Raw genomic sequence first — 11,726 nt, 5'->3', positions numbered from 1 at the left:
AAACGTCAGGGAGGACTGCCTTTTGTAGATACAAGCCTGCTGAAGATAGCCAGCATCTCGGATTTCTTTAACCAAGACTGTTTCATTCATCATTTGCCTGAGAAAGTGACCTCCGTTAGCCAGGCTAGTTTTGCCCGAGCCAGCCTAGTTTTGCCCGTTCACTCCATTCTACACTAAAAATGTCAGGGAGGACTGCCTTTTGTAGATGAGCCTGCTGAAGATAGCCAGCATCTCAGATTTCTTTAACCGAGCCTGTTTCATTCGTCATTTGCCTGAGAAAGTGACCTCCGTTAGCCACGCTAGTTTTGCCCGATCACTTGGTCAGGCTATTTAAAGGTATCGGGGTCAAGTGACTTTTGTGCATGGACAAATGAAACGTAAATGTACTTGTCCAAAGGACAAGTGCCTCAAAAAGTTAATGTCAAGCCCTGAAATCCAGTGGCCAGAGATATATGATGACGTGATCGACACTCCAAGTGTATTGTACCCGGGAGAAGTTTGTCTTTTTGCCTCCGACATGCGCAGTTGAGCATGCTTGACAGTCGTGTGACGTAGGGTGATAATTGGTCTATCCACCTTATTCCTAGCTCCCATGATCCATTTCCTGAATTATGGGCGCGACTTCCGGAGCCGGCGATTGTCATGGTAACGCTCATAAACAGTCATTGCGGTAAGCTAATTCCAGAGAATGTCTAATATAGAGAGAACTGCCACTCTCGGGAAACTTCCGGGTTCTGAACTGGTTGCAGTTCCACTCTAGTTCCATATGAGGGCGCTAACGGTCGAGTGCAGAATGAATGGAGGTCTATGGAGCTATACCCCTCAAAATCCACTTTTCTCAGGATATAATTTTTTGTCATAATTCGAAAGGGGAGGCAAACAAAATAAACACCGCTGGGTGATAGATTTTTTAAAGTCGCCTTTCTGTTCTACAAAGCCTTTTAAAATCTCATTGACGTCATACACATTGTACGGCCTGAGATTACTTTACTTTACTTTTAGTCATTTAGCAGACGCTCTTATCCAGAGCGACTTACAGTAAGTACAGGGACATTCTCCCCGAGGCAAGTAGGGTGAAGTGCCTTGCCCAAGGACACAACGTCATTTTTCACGGCCGGGAATCGAACTGGCAACCTTCAGATTACTAGCCCGCTTCCCTAACCGCTCAGCCACCTGACTCCCCTAGAGATTTATGGTCTAAACAGTGCATATTGCGCGGCCTGATTGCGTCCCGGGGGGGTGGGGGGTTTGTTGTGTTGTACGTGCTGGTTGTGGGGGTACATCATGCGTGCGGATTGGGGGGGGGGGGGTGGTAGAGAAGCCACCTCCCGGAAATGAGTCTCTGCAGGTTGGGATGTCTGCAGTCCTTCACTAACCAATCAGCATTCGTTAGCAGAATGCTAGCCTGTTATGGGCAACAACGACTTACCCTGTAAGACATCGAAAGGACATAAGTACTTCAAAAAGTGAGTGGGTTGCTCCACTTCTCCCAGATAAAGAAACTGAATGGAGCATATGGAAGGACTCTTTTAGGGCTCTCGAATATGGATAGAGGTATGTCTCAAAAGTATTCGTAAATGCGTAAAGTACCATGATCCACAAATGTTTCACGATTTACAAATGTGTTTTTCGATCCACAAAAACAAAATTATTACTCGTGATTTTTAAGTTTGCATTTACATAAATGTGCTATGATTTGTATACATAGATGTCCATTTGTAAATATATCGTTTGTAATTTCTTAAAATACTTAACATTTCGTGTGTGCATTTCTCATGGTCCGTCATTTGTAAATCTACAATTCGCGTGTGAAGTGTTGAATCTGCATTTGTGGATCGCCCAATACACACATGAAATCCTTCTTCCAATGACGTATTATTGAGACATTCTTTTCGGTCTTTTGAGATCCACACACAAATAGCTTTTTGATCCACAAACACAACCCACCCCCCCCTTTCGACAGTGCCATCCGGTAGGTGGCAGTGTTGTCCTCTGCCAACCGGCTTTTCAGTAAACATCATCAAGACAAGTAAAATGCTTTTACCTGTGTGCACAAACTCCAATGAAGTTCAAACCAAATCAACTACAGTAATCTTAATCACTAGCATTACTACTATGAGCACTGCAATAGAGAATATCATCTACCCCATGAACGACTTCGCCCTCCCAAAACATTTTACAAAAAAAAAATGAAATTACGGTATTTTAAAAGCTAATCAGTAGTAGGGGTGCAACTATTCAACAATCCCCATGGTTCGGTTTATGTCTAGTTAAAACTTAGTCTCAAGGGCAGAGTGTAAGGGTATAGCATCTAAATTGGTCAATAGGTAGCTAGCTAGAGATCGAGTTTCAGGGTACTTGCCACCGCGCAGACTCTGCTTTGTGTACATTATAATTAGGGTCATTGACTGTATGTGGTTAAATAGCTCCTGGGATTTGTAATCATTCAGAGCGCATTATAATTACATTTAAATTTAGTCATTTAGCAGACGCTCTTATCCAGAGCGACTTACAGTAAGTACAGGGACATTCCCCCGAGGCAAGTAGGGTGAAGTGCCTTGCCCAAGGACACAACGTCATTTGGCACAGCCGGGAACTGGCAACCTTCTGATTACTAGCCAGATTCCCTCATCGCTCAGCCACCTGACTCCTCTAATTAGGGTCATTGTCAGCTGCGCCTTGCATATTTAAGGCGGCTAGCACTGCAGTGGCAGACTCGTCTGGCAGCCTCGTTGCACGAAGACTCGGTCGAACAAAGACAGGGAGTTTACCTGCAGGAGTCCACCGAGGATGGCCGACGAGGCCGGATCACCTCTTCTGATAAGTATCACCCTATTTGTATCCTAATCCACCTAGAAGATATTCATAGCTAGCATGTGTTTCTTCAGCATTCCTGTTCATTACACCACTCACAGACGTAGACATGTTTCAAAGTATATACGGTCCACTTCTAACCTTAGCTACCTATCCAGATCTTCTCCACCTGTCCTCTCTCTGTCTATAGGGCTCTGGAACTGCCAGTCTTCTGTGAACAAGGCAGACTTCATCCCGGCATTTGCATCTCATGCTTCTCTTCATGCCCTTGCGCTGACAGAGACATGGATCTGCCCAGAGAACACTGCAACTCCAGCTGCTCTCTCCATCAACCACTCGTTCTCTCACTCACCCCGCTCAACCGGACGAGATGGTGGGACAGGTTTGCTTCTTTCCCCACATATCAAATACACATCCACCCCACTCTCTGTTACCGCCAAATCATTTGAACACCATTATGTGATGCTAACTGATCCTATCAAAGCATTCTTAGTTGTTCTCTATCGCCCACCAGGGCCGCTAGCCGACTTTGTGGAGGAGCTGGACATGCTCCTCAGCGTCCTCCCGGATGATGGAACCCCGCTGATAATCCTTGGAGATTTCAACATCCACCTTGAAGGAAGGCAGGCCGTCGACTTCATGTCTCTTCTGACTTCCGCTGCTGAACACACCGGCGACCCACAAGGCAGGAAAACAGCTCAACCTCATCCTGACACGTAACTGTATCACTGACTTAACCTCTGTAACCCCACTACACATTTCTGATCAATCTTTTATCCAATTAAATTCAAACTCCTTAAATCCTTCTCTGCCCACGTAACTGGTGCTAAAACCCACTACTTCCTGAACAAAATTAACTCTGCCTCAAATCCCCACAAACTTTTCTCTAAGTTCTCCACCCTTCTTAACCCACTTCCCCCCCCCCCACCTTAACAGCAGACGACTTCTCCCACTTCTTTGAGAAAAAAAGTCACAGACATTAGCAGTCGGTTCCCTAAACCCACCTTTCCCACCCTCTATGACTGACCCAACTAAATGTCTAAACTCTTTCTCCCCTCCCCTCTCTTTCAAACCATCTCTCCCTCCATCCTTATATTCTCCATGTCCTCAACGCTTCTCTTGCTTCCGGCACTTTCCCTTCTGCCTTCAAACAGGCCAGAGTCAGCCCTCTACTCAAAAAACCCTCCCTTAACCCAGCCATCCTCCAGAACTACAGACCAGTATCACTGCTACCCTTCTTTTCAAAAACAATTGAACGTGCTGTATCTAACCAACTGTCAAACTTTCTTTCTCAGAACAACCTGTTTGACCCCAACCAATCGGGCTTCAAGACTGGCCACTCCACAGAAACTGCCCTCCTGTCAGTCACCACTGCCCTCCAGTCGTCTGCCAGAGCGGCTTCGAGGTCATCCGTCATCATTCTGCTGGACCTTTCTGCAGCTTTTGACACGGTTAACCATCAGATCCTGCTCACCAGACTTTCTGAAATGGGCATCACTGGCACTGCACTTCAGTGGATCTCATCCTACCTGTCGGGAAGATCCTACCAGGTCTCCTGGGGAGGAAAAGTGTCAGGATCCATCAGGGCTCCGTCCTTGGACCCCTCCTCTTCTCCCTCTACACCACCTCACTTGGACCAATCATCACCTCCCATGGCTTCTCCTACCACTGCTACGCTGACGACACGCAGCTGTACCTGTCGTTCCCCCCGACTGATCTGGGGATCTCAGCTAGGATCGAGGCCTGCTTCACAGACATCTCCGCCTGGATGACCAAGCACCACCTCCAGCTGAACCTCGCCAAAACATAACTTCTCATCATCCCGGCCAAGCCCTCCATCTCCCACGATCTCTCAATCACCCTGGGATCTGCGACCCTGGGATCTCTGCCAGGAACCTCAGGGTTACCATGGATGACGATCTCTCCCTCACGGCCCACATTGCTGCAGTCTCCCGGTCATGTAGATTCACCCTCTACAACATCCGGAAGATCAGGAGATACCTGTCTGAGCATTCCAGCCAGCTGCTAGTCCAAGCACTTGTTCTCTCAAAGTTGGACTACTGCAACTCGCTGCTCGCTGGTTTCCCAGCATGCGCAACCTGCCCTCAGAGGATTCAAAACGCAGCAGCCCGTCTGGTCTTCAACCTACCCAGACGCTCCCATGTTACCCCGCTTCTCATCTCCCTTCACTGGCTACTCAACAAACCTGTTTTTCACAGTCTGCAATCTGCTGCTGCTAGGCTCCTTACAAGGTCAAACCGTCTGCAATATGCTGCTGCTAGGCTCCTTACAAGGTCAAACAGGCGAACTCATATCACTCCTCTAATCTGCTCCCTTCACTGGCTTCCTGTAATTTACAGGATCCAATTCAAAATTCTCACCATAACCTGTAGGGCTTTACATGGTCAGGCTCCTGCTTATCTTGCCAATATAATTCACCTACACACCCCCTTCCGGTCTCTTAGACCTATTAGCCAAAATCTGCTATCCACGCCACGCACTCGTCTGAAGATGTGGGGATAGAGCTTTTGCCGCTATGGCACCCAGACTCTGGAATGCTTTGCCAACCAGAAAAGAACAAGTGAAGACTCACTTGTTCAGGTTAGCTTTTGAGTAATCTGTCTTTGGTCTATTGATAATTTTTATCTGTTTTTATTTATTTAATTTTTTATTATTAGACTTTTATGTTATATTGACAATGAACATTGTAAAGCACTTTGTGACCCTGTCTGTGAAAAGCGCTGTATAAATACATTTTATTTACTTACTTACCCATCACGTATCAGATTCAAGACCCTGGTACTGACCTTCCGAGCAGTGAACCGGACTGCACCCGACTACATCAAGTCTCTCCTCCAGCCTTACACCCCCAGCTGCCACCTACGGTCTTCTTCTGACAACCGTCTGGTGGTCCCACCGCTCAAGAGCGCCTGGTCCCAACACAAGCTCTTCTCCTGTCTGGCCCCCCAATGGTGGAATCATCTCCCCACCTCCATCAGAGACACTGACTGTCTCCCCACCTTCAAGAAAAGGCTTAAGACGCACTTGTTCCGGGAATAAAATCGTACTTAGGAATGATTTTCTGGACCTGATGCTAGTTTCCTCCAGGATCACAATGATTCTTAACAAGAGACTTGTTGGTTAGTTGTAACAAATTTAAATTCTTGTACTCGCTGTGAAATATTTTAGTGTTGATTGCTTTTCTACATTTACATTTAGTCATTTAGCAGACACTCTTATCCAGAGCGAATTACATCATCCGGGAGTACAGGGACATTCCCCCGAGGCAAGTAGGGTGAAGTGCCTTGCCCAAGGACACCTTGTCATTTGACACGGCCGGGAATCGAACTGGCAACCTTCAGATTACTAGTCCGATTCCCTAACTGCTCAGCCACCTGACTCCACTACAGGTACACTCTTGCACTTTTTGAGGTTCATGTTATTTAATTGTAACTTGTTTACCTGCATGCTCTTATGGTTCTTCCCTTTGGCACTTATTTGGTTTTTCACAATGTATGCTTCATGTTTTGGCTGCCCGCAATGTTTGGGGCTATCTCGTTGTTATGATCAGTGACTTATGCACTTTTGTAAAGCTCTCTCTTGAAAGTCACTTTGGATAAAAGCGTCTGCTAAATGCATAAATGTAAATGTATTGCGGTTTATGGGTCACGGTTTCGGTTTGGTTTGTTGACAGGTGACTTAAAAGATGATTATACATCCCATAGGTGCCATCACCAGCGTATAAGTAGTATTCCCAAAGTTTTTCGCCAGCACAAGGCGCAACGTGTAACAGCATATTGAAAAGTCGAATGTTTTTGTATCGCTTCAGATTCCTCAATACATACAATTTGGTTGTCATTACAGTTTACTTAAGTCTTCTAAATTAAACTAGAGAGGGTACTTGCTTGCGTCGTTTGCAGATGGGTCCGTTTATTATGAAACAAGCTGAACCCCCTTTGAAACAAGCTATTCTAACAACGTTGTCACCGGTGTTATGTCCCTACTGGTTTCCAAACTAACTGGTTTCCCAGCTGTGTGTGCACCTATCTGCCTCTATCACCAGTAATATGTTTGTGAACTTGATGAGATGTATATTTTTATTTATTATTGCAGTATATTATTATTCATTATTGCAGTTATTGTTGTGGGTGGGGATTGAGGAGACCCCTTCTGACGTGGTCAAGCTGCCAGGGTAACTGACCCTGTATCGATTGAAAAAACATCTTGAGGTCATCCCTGGTGGCAACGGCAGCTTGGGATGCCCTCGCGTTTGACAGACGCCCAATACCCATGAGGTTATTGTCCCCGGCAACCACCCGTCTCCACTCCTCTGGCTGGATCTCCTGAGCTGCTGACACTGTGTCAGTAAAGTTTGGTGGGATATACCTGACAGATGAAATATGCACAAACACACATTATACAGGGTGATGAGTTGGATTATATAAGTATAACAAGGCTAGACTTTGAAGATCTTTGATTCCTATTTGATTCCTGTTGCTGCTATTACACCTGAATGTATAATAATACCTAGTGGCCAAGGAGTTCGCAGCGTCTGTGTAACACAGGTAGTTGTGGAGAGCCGCACAGGCATTGACCACATCAACCACCTTCTTTGGATTGAACTCGATGGGCCGACCTAGGACCCTCTATCGCGCAGACATGATTCCAAAGGTGTTTTCGATCACCCTCCTGGCTCTTGAGTGCCTGTAGTTGTAGATTTTTCTACCTTCATCAAGATTGGTACCTGCGTATAGAAGTGATTTTCGTCAGAGGCAACTCATATTTAGAGATTTATTCGAGAATATTTCAGTCCATATTTGGGTTTAAGGGGCAATAAATAGGTACATTTCAGCATAATCATTTGAATAAATAAGTAATACATTTACTGTCAAGTAATTTCCTATTATTTAGCCAAAACCATAGGAAAAGGGGGAACCAATTTTTTGTTCCGCTTGGGACTTATTGGGAATTATTTAATTGTTGCCGTCAGGATAGTTTTACCGGTGCACAATCAGAAGAGCCACACGAGGTGCTGTGCTGTGTGCCTCCAACGTGAGGAGAGTAACAACAGGAATCTTACCGTAGGGACGCATCTGATTCGCGTGTAGGGGGAAGGCAGCATCTCTCAAAAAGGTGTGTGGGATGGGCACTGTATACTTCCAGGAAGATCGGCTGGCGGAGGAAGATCAAGTGTCCCCTGGAGAAGCCCGTGCCCAAACCGACTGGCCTGAAAAATCCCCCCGTCGCTCTGCCTCCCGTAGGCTCCAACGTCCAGCATGGTGAATCGGTACTGGGCATCGCAAACTGCCATCAACACCACGGAGTGCGTTCCCTTGTAGTTGAAATATTCCCTGCCGGCGGATGGAGGGGCTTTGATCTGCACATGCTTCCCGTCAATGCAACCAATGCAGTTGGGGAAGTTCCACATCCGCCAGAAATCCCTAGCTATTTCCTGGAACCCAGCTCTGGATGGGTAGGGGATGAACTCATCTTTCAGTGCCGTGTGTATGGCCTGGCAAACTTTGTACACGATGCTAGAGACTGTGGCCGACCCAAGTCGGTAGCTAGCAGCCACACTCTGTTGTGAGCCCCCACTGGCCAGGATACAGAGTGTGACAGCCAACCTCTCTGCTACAGTAACAGGCGATGAGTGGGTGCTGGCACGCTGGATGTAGGGACGGATGCACTATTTATATTTGCATCCCTAGTCACGTGTGTTGTAGCCTTCCGCAAGTTGTGAGTTCACTCAACCATACACCATTTTAGGCCCAAGTATCGTAGGCCCACAGTCACGTCCTCCTGTGTTTGTTATTTTTGTAGCATGTACCGTCTGATTTTAACACTGTGGCCATAATAAACATATTTATTTTTTATACCACCGCCTCTGTAATGGTTCATTTGATTGGACAGGACACTAGTCTTAGTTATAGTATTTCCAACTGAGGGTCTCTCACCCCATCTGTGAGAGTGGCATAGTCAACCACCCCGCCACATGACAAAGTGTAGGCTGTGTCATTTAAGACAGCGACGCACCACACAAGCTAAGTTTAAATACATTATTTAATTTGACAATACTTACTGTACATGCAAGTCTTGAATTTCCTAAATATATGATGCTGCTAGTACACTAGCACGTCGTATCTATGCATCGTTGCTGAGTTCCCTTGTGCGACAAAAGGCACTTTCTTCCACAAAAACTTAATTCAAGTCTAAAATTGGCATCGGAACGTAAATAAAAATACAAGCAACACAATCGCTAACAACACGAACCTTTTGACACCGGCGTTGTCTATGTAGCGCAAATATTGAGGGACCCTTAGGGGTGGGTTTTGCACCCCTAATCAGTAGTAACCTTAAGGAATTAAATACAAACGTCCACTAATGCAAAAGACTTTACAACAAATCTGTGATCTCCTCATTCAATCTTCATTAAATAATTTTGATTCAGCTTTCTAAAAAGGCCCTGTTGAACACTTAGTCTGGTAGGAGACTGATTCTCTCACACTCAGGGGCGGTTTTAGGCACGGGCGGACCGGGCAGCCGCCCGGGGCGGCATTTTTTCATGTCACGATTTTGTGAATGCGCTTGTCAAACCTGCCCCCTCCCCCCCACCTCACACACTTCCCTCACGGTTCACACACACTTTACCTATAAAATGGTTTCAGAGGCTGGTTAAAGCCAGGGCCTCTACTGGTCTGGAGGGCTAAATGTAGGTGGCTCATCTTGGCAGTGGGAAAGTGGTGAGTGTGTGTGTGTGGGGGGGGGGGACTGAATGCTGGCTTGGCTTGGAAATGCAGTCTTTTTGTCATAATGCAGGTGGGGAGGGAAAAAAAAGATGAAGGGAGGAAATGAGGGGAATGTAAAGGCGCCCCCACCTCCACTTCCCCGTGCCCGACATGCATGTGTATGCTGCTCATGCCCACCATGTACGTCCTCATCGTGGAAGCAGTACAGGGGAACGGGCGATGGTGACGTGTCTCAAATTCAGACATGCTCATTAATCACACAGGGAGAGAACGCAGAAAGAGAGCTGAGGAACTGAATCACGTTTAAGACTGGGTTTAGTGTCAGACGAAGGACATAACACGCCCTCTGGTGCACAAAGGAAGAGGTGCGCTGGAGAAAGTCAGTCTGGGACACAGGTTTGGTTCTCTGTCCAAAAACAAACAATACTTTACTTGACCCTGTTTAAATTGAAAAATGTAAAGTGTGACAGTAAAGCAGCACCCAGCTCACACTGCGTTTTGGTAACCTAGGCAGAGATGTCATGCCCACTCCTACAGGAATCCTCTCAGAGGTGCCTAGAGGGTTGGGGCTTGGTCTGTTCGTGGACAGGACCAATGTATGGGCCACCACTAGGTCCTATAACTTGAATTTAATGCTAAGCAACAGATGCCATATGAATCAGCAGTCGATGTGTGGTTTGGCAGTTGCCACCTCTGGCTCAATAACACCTCAGGCTTGCTGTGGTCTCTGTGTCTACTTTCTTTTCTCTCCTATCCTTCTCCACCTTTCTCACTCTCCATCCACCTTTTCCTTCTCCCCTCCTCCCAGCTCGGTGGGCTCATAAAGGGGATTTAATAGAAAGAAATATAAATCTGTGAGTGACAAACTCCAGTCGAGGCACACTGCAGTCCCGAGCTGTAAACCCAGGACCTCCCACGTACCCGTGACGATCTCGGGTACTGCCCACTGTTCAGACTGCAGTCTCACCATTCAGACCCACACACACATTTATTTGCACAGATCTCACAAATCTACAGGCATATCTGACAGGGACAGTCAACACAAGCCCAAGACCAGAAACTACAACTGAGTGACATGGAGTGCCCCTGTGTAGTAGTGAAATATCAAGGACACTGAAAGTGAGTGTGAGGGACATCTGTTAAATAGTCCCCCAAAAGTCGAATTAGTGGTAGAATTAGTCAAAGCTTCCACATTAAGGCAGTAAGAGATGACAGAAACTCTGACCATGTGCCAAGTCTGTACAATTACCCCGTCTGACACTACCATTCCCTAACAAGCCCTGTAGGGACTGTTGAGTGTGACTCACTGTCTCTTAAATACAGTCACTGAGAACACGCTCCGTCACAGACGTGGTGATTCAACAGCTCTTGCTGTGATTTCATTGTCCATGGGGTGGCAGTGTCAGGTTTCCTTTCGGGTAAACACATACTATACTCGCAGTAACACTTCCCCCTTCCTAAAACGGATGATAAACTGACTTTCAGACGTTAAAACAACAGTTCGGACTCACTCCCGAACTGCAGGCTGCAAATGTTCTTTCAATTCCTCTTAGAATAACCGAGTGATAGATTTAGCAGGCCCACTTCCTAAATTAATATTTCTGTCCTACAAAGCCCCTGTATCAAATCTGTGAGATTGTTTTAGCAGGCCGCAACCCACCCCACCCCCACCAACCTTTTTCTCCTTTCTGAAAGTGTCGAAATATGCTCCCCGTTTTCCATTCAACATAGCAGCGGCTGGGATTCCACTGAAGGTTTGAGATGCATTGTTAAATATTAGTGATCGGAAAACACACTTCCTTTCATGTTCCAGAGTCCGTTTGCACAGAATAAGATTGTTTAACAACCACGGCACACAAGAGTCATAACGCTTGGCTTAGTAAATAATAGTCCTGCTTAAAAATACTGTCCTCCTTCAATTTCCCTGTTCAAGTTCACTTGTGACGTGAAGGAATAGGAGACCTGCTAATACATGATGACTATTAGGCTCTGATCTCAGGATCAGTCCCAGCCCTGCTGGATCCTGCTTTTTTAAAACAAGTGTGGCTCCTCTCTTGATCAAGCTGGGTGGTTTGGGCTGGCAACACATTATGAAGCATCACTAGATTGTGTTAATGGACTTACTTAACTCTCGGGTCATGACTTGTGTTTCCCAATGAATTCAAG

General features: G+C 46.2%; 1 long non-coding RNA gene across 1 annotated transcript; it reads left to right on the top strand.

Moving 5' to 3' along the window:
- Positions 1–4,012: 4,012 nt before the first annotated feature.
- LOC134025358 (uncharacterized) lies at positions 4,013–8,689 on the top strand. Its single transcript, XR_009931007.1, has 2 exons — positions 4,013–5,415; positions 5,601–8,689. It is a non-coding gene; the product is annotated as an uncharacterized LOC134025358 (long non-coding RNA).
- Positions 8,690–11,726: the final 3,037 nt, after the last annotated feature.

Source organism: Osmerus eperlanus, chromosome 8 (assembly GCF_963692335.1).
Source record: "Osmerus eperlanus chromosome 8, fOsmEpe2.1, whole genome shotgun sequence".
NCBI classification, from domain to species: Eukaryota; Metazoa; Chordata; class Actinopteri; order Osmeriformes; family Osmeridae; genus Osmerus; species Osmerus eperlanus.
Note: the sequence above shows the minus strand (reverse complement) of the source record. Positions and strands in the feature narration are given on the sequence as shown.